The sequence below is a fragment of the Aphelocoma coerulescens genome (genome assembly GCF_041296385.1).
Source record: "Aphelocoma coerulescens isolate FSJ_1873_10779 chromosome W unlocalized genomic scaffold, UR_Acoe_1.0 ChrW_unloc_scaf_3, whole genome shotgun sequence".
Classification (NCBI taxonomy): Eukaryota; Metazoa; Chordata; class Aves; order Passeriformes; family Corvidae; genus Aphelocoma; species Aphelocoma coerulescens.
Window position 1 is genome coordinate 2,621,738 of NW_027184082.1, and position 10,279 is coordinate 2,632,016.

Consider the following 10,279-nt stretch of genomic DNA (forward strand, 5'->3'; position numbering starts at 1 on the left):
ACAGTCCCTATGAAATATTATATGGCAGGCCATACCAGGTTCCACACATCCCAGGGGAAATTCATATGAGAGGTAAAAATGATTTGCAGAAGTATTTAATGGCTCTGAGTTCCACTTTGCAGAAGCTCCAGAGATTCATCGTGTTATCCAAACCAATAGGATTGGACACACCTGCTTATCCCTTCCAGCCTGGAGATTGAGTCTACATCAAGTGGTGGGACAGTGACCCCTTGCAAGCCAAGTGGAAGGGACCGTTCCAAGTTTTGCTGACCACTCTCACTGCGGTCAAGGTTGCTGTCAAGGGACTGTGGATTCACTACTCCAGGGTGAAGAAAGCTTCTGCTCCCGAAACCACCAAGAAGACAGAGACTGATACAAATCAGAAAGATGCAGTTTAAACTGTTTTTTACATGTTTTCTGTTTGCCCAACTGGTAACCATGGTTCAGGGTTCGCCCCATGATTTGCATAGGACTGTAGTCCGAAATGTGTCCAAAATTCTTAATAAGAGCGATTGATGGATCTGTACCCAGTTACTACACCTGGATGGGAGGGGTCACTGGCCATTGATTGGCATTTTAATGGAAGAGAACCGCACTGAAACGTGGGAACCAATTAATAGCACCCTTCTGCCCCCCATACCCCTGAGTGGCCTGGTAGAGCGTGCAAACTATAAAGTTCCTTGTGCGATTGTAAACGCCACAGGAAAGGCCATTCTTCCTTCATATTTTCATAAGACCCATTTCAGGGAAATAATAGACCCAAGAATTGCGGCAAAGATGAAATTGACAGGGTGGAGACTGGCTCAGCCATTTGGGACAGGGTTGTATTGGATATGTGGCGATAAGGCCTGGAAAGTTATGCCCATGAACAAAGACCAGGCTTGTGCCATTGGGGCTGTGGTCCCAAATATAACAATATTTGACCATCTTGAAAAACCACATGAGAGGAGAAAAAGATCTCTTAATCCCCTCATTGAACGTCCCACACTTTTTCATAGCATAATCAGAGCCCTCGTACCCTCTTATGAAGTGGTTGAACTAGAGAGAGCAATTGTAAACATCTCGGCTGTCATTGAACGTATTGAGCAGCATACTGCAGATGCAATTTCAGCCTTACAGGAGGAAGTTGACAGTCTGTCCCGTGCAGTTAGGCAAAACAGGATAGCTCTCAATTTCATACTTGCCACACAAGGAGGTGTATGTGCTACTGTCAATACCACTTGTTTTTCTTATGTGGACCAAAGTGGGAGAATGAAGAACTATTTGGATGAAATTTGGAAGGGAACTCATATTCTACATGAAGTAGCTTCCAGAAGTAACACCTTAAAATTTGATTCTATTTTTGACACCCTCACTTCATGGTTACCAAATTGGGCCTGGGTAAAAGAAGCATTTATAATAGCTGTAATTGTAGTTATTATCTGTGTAATAGCCTGTGGAGCAGCTGGTTGTGTGAACTGGTTCTGCGGGTAGAGACTAGACAAGGTAGAGTTTTGTTAGTCTATAAAAAGGGGGAAATGATGCCATGAAGATTTTTTGCCTTTTCTTTTATACCCTTTTAATATACCTTTTATAGCTTTTTGTATTCTTAGTGTTTTTTAGCCTACATTCTTATTTTGTTAAGTTAGGAGACTAAACATCTTAGAAGCCCCAGACACCAAGGTCCTCTTCAGAACACATTTTGTAAACTGAGATAGGACCATCCAGGGGAAGGTTCCTAGGGGAGGGGGGCTCACTCGAGCCTCTCATTGGGGAATCTTTGATAGATATGCTAATTAGTAAGACCTATAATGTTATACCCGATCTATCGTTGTAGATGCTAAAAAAGCTGGCAGAGAAATTTTCCCATTTTTACAGCCACTTGTAAAAGTCTCTCACGCAAGCTAGCTGAAAACAGTGTAGAAGTTTTTGTAAACCAAGACTTTATCTCACAGGTGCAAACTTGTTATGCACAGTCTTGTTTTCCACACTGGGAAAAATATTTTGAAATCTGTGTTGTAGCATTCAGCCAATCACTCTGGGAGGTAGATGGTCAAGCGCCTTATGATGTTATACCACTCTTGCGAACAAAGCTATATAAACGAGTCTGTAATTAATTAAATAATCCAATTTATCCTGGACTTGGATTCTGTGTCATTTTTCTTGCCGTCCCTGCGGACAGCAGCGACATCTGGTGACCACCCGACGTGTACTGCAACCGCAACCTCTAAGAAGGTACGTGCGAGACCGCGACTGCCCCCCCCCCCCCCCCCCCCAGGGCCGCACGGAACTAGACGGAGACATGGAGCATAAATCCTCAAAAGAAAGCACGGTATTTTCTGCCTTCAAGTCTGTGATACAGATCGCAGGAGCTAATATAAGCGATGGGGAGCTCACTGCGTTATCTACCTGGTCTATCAGACATGGATATTTTACAGACTTTGATAATGTTTTGAATCCAGACGCCTGGAGAGGACTGGCGGATGCATTAATCTATGCATTTTCAGCTGGCGACGCGGAGGTAGCCGATTTGATACGTACCTGGGGGACTTTACACAAAGTAATGCAAAAATGGACAAAAGGCAGAGACGGAAAAGTCAACCCAGGATGGGATGAATCTGAGACTGGGGGCTTTCCTAGCTCGGATGGGGATGATGAGCTCTCTGACGGTGGCGGGACCCCCAGTAGCGTGGGAAGTTCGGTCATCCAGCTCCCGATACCCTCTCGGGGGAAGACGAAGGGTTTCTACCCCTGCCCCCGGAAATATATCCACCCCTCACCGCCAGGAGGTTCGGGGTGCCTCCCGTCTTTTGCCCCTACTTTGGTTACCGCAGTGGGATCTGCCCTCCCTGCGGCTCTGCCGTTGTTGTCCGTGGGAGGGGCGGGGAGGGTCATGGCGGCTGCCACCGCGGCGTCGATGCCTGGGATTGCGCAATCGGCCCTGCTGGCACCACAAGCGGCGCCCGCGCCGTCAGCCCTGTACCCGGGCTTGGTGCAGCAACCTTGGTCGCCCGCGTGTTCCGTGCCCTATTGTTCCCCTCCGGGACCTGTGGCGCTTGGGTAGCATACACGTCCCAACAGTTGGGGATTTTTCGGCTCAGGGGAGGAAGCAGCAGCGGCCATGGTCCCCGATATCTGACTGTCTCGGGGAACAAATCTTGGCAGCTTTGCATGAGAAAGCAACAGCTTGCTGCGCAGCAGGAAGTGTTGCAACAGATTGTAGCGGCTGGATCCCCGCCAGAGGCGGCGACAGCGGCCACGGAGCTGCGGGCGGCGCCGGCCGTTCCGGCCGCGGGGCGGACTGCGGGGCCGGCGGCAGGGCCGCAGGAATGGGCGGCGCCGCCGGAACCAGTCGCGCCGCTGGGGCTGGGCTCGTCTGCGGAGCTGGGCGCGAAAATCCACGCCCGCCCGAAAGTCGGCGCCGATTTGACCCGCAACGTTCCAGGTGCCGGGTATGGCCGCTGTCGCTCCGGCCTTAACAGCCACGGCAACCGACGCTGCTTCAGCTCCTGCGGCTCCACCCCCCGCTGCCTTAGACGCCATTCCAGTCTCCGCTGCTCCACCCTCTGCAGCCCTAGCCGCTGACCTCACTACTCCGCCCACTGGCTCAGAGTCGGTACGCCAGTCTCCTAGGAGATAATCCAGCACACCCTTGGATGATGATGTAAGTAGCGTGGCCATGGAAACGCCTGCTCCGCGGCGGGAATCCAGGGTGGCGCTCAGGAGCCAACAGCGGGCAACACGCCGAGTCCGCAATTGTCCTTGGACCCTCTCGGACTGTAAAGTGACTGTCCATCCTAGAAATCCGAAACAGTTCTGGGAAGAGGTTAAAAGGTGTGCATTGCAGGATGGGGACTGGGAGTTGCTAGAAAGAATTGGGATGCTGGCGGGCGAACGGCGCCTGAGGGGCCTGCTACCTTGTCCCAGAGTAGTGGGCAGGCAGATCAAAGCGATGTAACAATGCAGCAAAGTAGTGATGATACAGATGGAATTGTCCAGGCTTTCCCTGTGCAGAAAGTCCTTCCTAACTCTGGTCAGACTGACAAACACGAGTGTTTTGCTTGGAAAGTGATTCAGGATTTGCAAACTAAGGTTGCTCAGTATGGATTAAGTTCTCCTGAGGTCATGCAGATTATTAGAGTGCTGAATACTGACCTTCTTTCTCCATTTGATATTAAACATTTAGGTCAGATGTTATTTCAACCTATATAATATTCATTTTTTGAAGCCAATTGGAGAAGGATGGCTGAAAAGGCTGTAGCTGGGAATATGCAATTGCCTCAAACTGATCCCAAGCGTCTAGTTCCTGTGGATGCTTTAATGGGAATTAATAACTATTGGGACCCTGATGTTCAGGCTACCTGGCATCCTCAAATCCTGGAACAGATTCAGAAGGTTGGCATGGCAGATCTGATTAAAAGTTTAGATACAGCTGCTCCTAAGACACGATATGTGAAAATATCTCAGGGGCAGAAAGAGAACTTTTTATCTTTTGTGGAAAAGATTGTTGCAGCCTTGGAAAAACAGGTTGAAGATGAGACCATGAGGCAGCTGTTGTGCAGACAGCTAGCAAGAGATAATGCTAATGATGAGTGCAAAAGGATCATAGATGCTCTGCCTGGAGAACCCACAATAACACAAATAGTTGACGCCTGTGCTAAGGTAGGATCGGAAGACCATAAATCTGCTTTAGCAGCAGTTCTAAGACCTCTTCAATTAAATTCTGGTGGATCAAAAAAGGAACCTAAGGTTGAAGAAAAACAGAAACAGGTTAAACGAAAGAAGAAAAATAAGGAGAACAGGGGAGTTGCTCAATGCAAAAGATCATTCTTCAGACTACTGTCAATCTATCTACCATGTCAATGATCGATCCCTGATACGCCTGGGAAAAAATGGGCTGAGGGACGCACAGGGAAATTGCGCCCAGCTACAAATGTTTCCCCAGGCTCCTCCGACACAGGCCTACTCTGCCAGCTTGCAGCCAGCACCCAGGGATCAGCCGGGGTGGATGTGTACACCGCATCAACAGTTGTCTTAGACTCCAGTCATGTTTATAAGGTTCCCTTGGATGCTTATGGACCCCTAGGTCATGGCTTCAGCACATTGCTTGTGGGTAGATCTAGTGTTACCATTCAGGGAATCTTTGTACACCCAGGAGTTATTGATGCTGATTTTACAGGCCAGATTTGTGCTATGGTTTCTACACCCACCCCCCCCCGTTACTATTCCTGAAAAGACTTTAATTGCTCAACTTGTGCCTTTTAAGTCGTGTGTTCCTAGGGCAGAACAACGCAGTCGCGGAGATGGTGGCTTTGGATCTATGGGGCTTCCGCAGGTCTTCTGGACTGCAGACATCTCCAGCCAGAAGCCGCAGATGACATGTACCCTAATCCTGCCAAATGCCCAGCCGCCCAAGATCCAGCTCCAAGGTTTGATCGACACGGGCTCTGACATGACAATTATCTCCTTCTCTGCATGGCCTCCCACATGGCCTCTGGCCCCTGCGGGGTCAGCCATTGCAGGGTTGGGAGGAACCACAAAAAGCTACTTAAGTGAGTGACCTGTGCTGGTGAAAAATGCAGAGGGGCAAACAGCTACAGTTCAGCCCTACATCACTGCAGCTCTGCTTAACCTCTGGGGGCGGGATGTGTTGGCAGCTTGGGGGGTGCAGATTGGGACAAATTTTTGATGGGGGCCACTGTGCTGAAGGGTGCAGTATATCCTACGCTGCCTTTGCGGTGCCTAGTACGCAAATCCATCTGGATTCCTCAGTGGCCCCTACCAAAAGAGAAATTAGTCTCCCTTCGCCAGTTAGTCCAGGAACAATTGCAGCAGGGACATCTTGAGCCTTCTACTAGTCCCTGGAACGCTCCTGTTTCTGTAATCAAGAAAAAATCAGGGAAATGGAGATTGTTACAGGATCTCTGACAAGTCAATGCAGTGATGGAAAGTATAGGGGCATTGCAACCTGGTATGCCCTCACCCACCATGATCCCAACAGGGTGGGAAATCCTGATCATTGATTTGAAGCACTGTCTTTTCACTATTCCTTTACATCCTAATGATAAGCCAAAATTTGCTTCTACTGTGCCTGCAGTTAACAATGCTGAACCTGCGCAGAGGTATCAATGGAAGGTTCTACTTCAGGGCATGAAGAACAGCCCGACTATCTGCCAATGGTATGTCGCTCAGGTTTTGTCCAGAGTCCGTGAGCAGTTTCCTGAGGCCTACTGCTACTGATGCCTAGGTTTTAACTTTTATATTTTTCTGATTCTTTACTGCTTAGAGTGTAACTCTGAGGATTCTTGTAGCTTGCTAATTTCTGCTCACTTGTGCTAGGTAGACATAACAAAGCCTCTCCAGGCCTGCTCTCCAAGGTCACCCAGACTGTCCTAGGCCCAAAAAGTATAATCTAAGGGGGGCAAGCGGAGGGGAAATTACATCAATGAACTGAAGCTTTAATTGGAGAATTAACCCTGATATGCAAATGAACCAAACCTATAAAGGTGTGAAGAACTCATGACCTGTTGTCCATCTTGGAGTCCATTTTTGGCAATAGCATGTGGCTCCCAGGGTGTACCTTTGAAGGCCTTTCAAATAAATACCTATTTTATTCCTTTACTCCTGTCCAGTCTCTGTGTCTAGGAGGCCTCTAAAGGCATCACTACCATTATATGGATGATATCCTGGTGGCAGCATCCACCCTGGATGAGCTGCTGAGGATTTGGCCTCTGCTGCTCGCTGCTCTGCATTCTTATGGATTGCAAGTGGCTCCGGAGAAAGTTCAACAGCAACCTTCTTGGAAATACTTAGGACTCAAAATTCTGGATCAGACCATACAACATCAGGAGGTGCAATTCTCGGATTCTATTAAGACTTTTTATAATGCTCAGAAATTGCTGGGTGTCATCAATTGGTTAAGTCCGTATTTAGGGCTTGCCACAGCACAGCTTTCTCCACTTTTTAATATTTTAAAGGGGGACCCCACATTGAATTCACCTCGGAAATTGACTCCTGAAGCACAACGAGCGCTGGAGGAGGTGCAGCAGGCTGTTTCTGCTCTTCAGGTTTATCAAGTCGATCCCTCCATTGATATCACTGTTTTCATTACCACTCCAGATTTGCATCCTACAGGTATCATTGGCCAATGGAATAAACAGTGGCCTGAACCTTTGCATATCCTGGAATGGGTCTTCTTGCCACATCAGCCAAAAAAGACAGCACCCACATTGTTTGAATTGATTGCTTGTCTAATAATCAAATGACATCATCGGTGTTTGCAATTAATGGCAGCGGATCCTGCAACAATTGTTCTTCCGATACAGCAGGAACACTCTGAGTGGAGCCTTAATGAACAGTGCTCCTTTGCAAAATGTGCTGCAAAACTTTTCGGGACAGATTGCTTACCATCTGCCCAGACATAAATTACTGCAAATGGCAAAATCTACAAGCTTCACCTTGCAACCAAAAAATAGTCCGGTGCCAGTGAAAGGGCCCACCGTCTTCACAGATGGGTCTGGGAAAACTGGGAAAGCTATTGTTACCTGGAAGGAAGAATCTGAGTGGCAGGTGCTGAAAGGCCACGAGTCAGGCTCAGCCCAGCTGGTTGACCTGAGGGCTGTGGCCATGGCTTTTCAGCGGTTTTCTCAGGTTCCTTTGAATTTGGTCACTGATTCTGCCTACGTTTCAGACATAACTCAGCGCTTAGATTGTTCGCTTTTGAAGGAAGTGAATAATGCAGCTCTGTTTTCACTATTGAAGGCCTTGTAGAGCGCAATTCAAGCTCGAGTGAATCCATATTGCATTTTGCATATTCGAAGCCACACTAATTTGCCAGGTTTCATAACAGAAGGCAATGCTAGGGATGACAGGCTAGCTAACCTGCATGGGTAGCACCTCAGCCTGACAAAATTGCACAAGCCAAAGCATCGCACAATTTCTTCCATCAAAGTGTGCATACCCTGCAGAAGAAACTAACTGAGGCTCGGGACATTGTCAGTGCTTGTGCTGACTGTCATGGACTCGCTGCACCTCTGCCATTGGGGGTAAACCCCAGAGGCCTACAAGCCTTGCAGTTTTGGCAGACGGATGTAACACACATTCCTGAATTTGGCAGATTTAAGTATGTGCATGTGTCTATTGACACGTCCTCCTCAGCTATGTGGGCGTCTGCTTATACTGGGGAGAAAGGCCGCGATGTCATCGCCCACTGGAAACTCACTTTCGCGATTTTGGGCATACCTTCTTCTGTGAAAACCGATAATGGCCCTGCCTATGTGTCTCAGAAGATGTGGCAGTTTTTGCACCTATGGGGTGTAGATCATACTTTGGGTATTCCGCATTCTCCTACTGGCCAAGCCATTGTTGAGCCCGCTCACGGTACTTTGAAGCGTGTTCTGGAGAAACAAAAAGGGGGAATGCATGGAGAAACCCCACAGAGCAGACTAGAAAAGGGGTTATATACAATTAATCATCTTACAGTGCCACCAAATTCAAACAATCCTGTTATTTTGAATCATTTTCTCTCATTGCAGTCTGCAGGCGAGACACACCTGCCTCGAGCGAAAGTCTGGGTATGGGACCTCCTCACTAAGAAGTGGGAAGGCGTGTGTGAGCTCATTGCTTGGGGTCGTGGGTATGCTTGCATTTCCACAGATACTGGGGTACGATGGCTACCTGCAAGATGAGTTCGCCCTGACCTGCGGCACCAGAAGCAGAACAGGCAACCTCCAAGGCAACCTTCAAATGATGACCAGAATGCAGATCATTCATCGAATGATCCCTCTGATGATGACCAAGATGTCAACCATCAGCCTGGTCCTTCTACAAGCAGAGATTGAATTTCAGAGACTGAACTTCAAGTTTCTTGTGTTATGGAGTCAGAATGTTATGCAGAATGTTAGAGCCCTTAAGGCCATTCAGAATTAGTAACTGATGTGGAGCCCTAAAGGCTATTCAAAACTAATGACTGGACATATAGCTGGATTTGCTAGATGTATTTCCCATGGCATTGCTAGAGAATCTCTCTGCCTACTCTAAATTAGTATCTGATTTGGATTTAGTTTGGTAACAGCCATTATCAAACGGATCCTTTATGCTGTGTTTGTTCTCCTTGCTGCAAGGGATCCCGCAGAGGATTACAAACACTACCTTTTTGGTCTTTAAAACAAAAAGGGGGAATTGTAGATGCTAAAAAAGCTGGCAGAGAAATTTTTCCATTTTTACAGCCACTTGTAAAAGTCTCTCACGCAAGCTAGCTGAAAACAGTGTAGAGGTTTTTGTAAACCAAGACTTTATCTCACAGGTGCAAACTTGTTATGCACAGTCTTGTTTTCCACACTGGGAAAAATATTTTGAAATCTGTGTTGTAGCATTCAGCCAATCACTCTGGGAGGTAGATGGTCAAGCGCCTTATGATGTTATACCACTCTTGCGAACAAAGCTATATAAACGAGTCTGTAATTAATTAAATAATCCAATTTATCCTGGACTTGGATTCTGTGTCATTTTTCTTGCCGTCCCTGCGGACAGCAGCGACATATCATGGGTGTGCATTGCAGTGTACTTTTTGGCGCATTCCACCTGGACATGGTGCACCTACGGATCCTTAAATAAATACTGAGGTAAAACCCCTTTTTCCCTTCTAACCAAGTTAGATTCTTGATTTTAAGACCAGGAAAAGGCATCATGGGGACAAGATCTCTCTCAGCTTGGTCTGAGATTGCAATCTGATTTTTAACAGGGGCCATTGTGGCGAGCCCCCCACCCCACAGTTGACATGGAAAACGACTAAAGCTATCTGTGTGGATCGATGGTCCCTGCCTGAAAAGAAGCTGCATGCATTAGAAGAATTAGTAGAAGACCAATTACAAAAAAGGCATTTTGTTCCCTCCACCAGTCCCTGGAATTCTCCTATTTTTGTAATACAAAAACAACAGGTAAGTGGCTCTTACTCCATAATTTGAGAAAAATTAATGATGCCATGGAGGATATGGGAGCTTTACAGCCAGGACTCCCTTCCCCCACAATGATACCAGGAAATTGGGCTTTGACAGTCATTGATTCAAAAGATTGGTTTTTCACTATTCCTTTCCATCCCGCTGATGCCCCTAAATTTGCCTTTTCGGTACCTAGCACAAACATGCAAGCCCCCTTGAAAAGATTTCACTGGGTAGTACTACCCCAAGGAATGGAAAATAGCCCAACTATTTGTCAGCAATTTGTAGCACATGTTTTGAGTCCAGTAAGTCAACAAGTACCAGATGTGTTGATTTACCATTACATGTGAAAGGAATGAGAG

The 10,279-nt window shown here is 47.2% G+C and overlaps 1 long non-coding RNA gene across 1 annotated transcript; it reads left to right on the forward strand.

The window, feature by feature from the left end:
• Positions 1–3,242: 3,242 nt before the first annotated feature.
• On the forward strand, positions 3,243–9,463 carry LOC138102872 (uncharacterized). The gene is made up of 3 exons (XR_011147591.1): positions 3,243–5,408; positions 6,077–6,158; positions 6,612–9,463. It is a non-coding gene; the product is annotated as an uncharacterized lncRNA (long non-coding RNA).
• Positions 9,464–10,279: the final 816 nt, after the last annotated feature.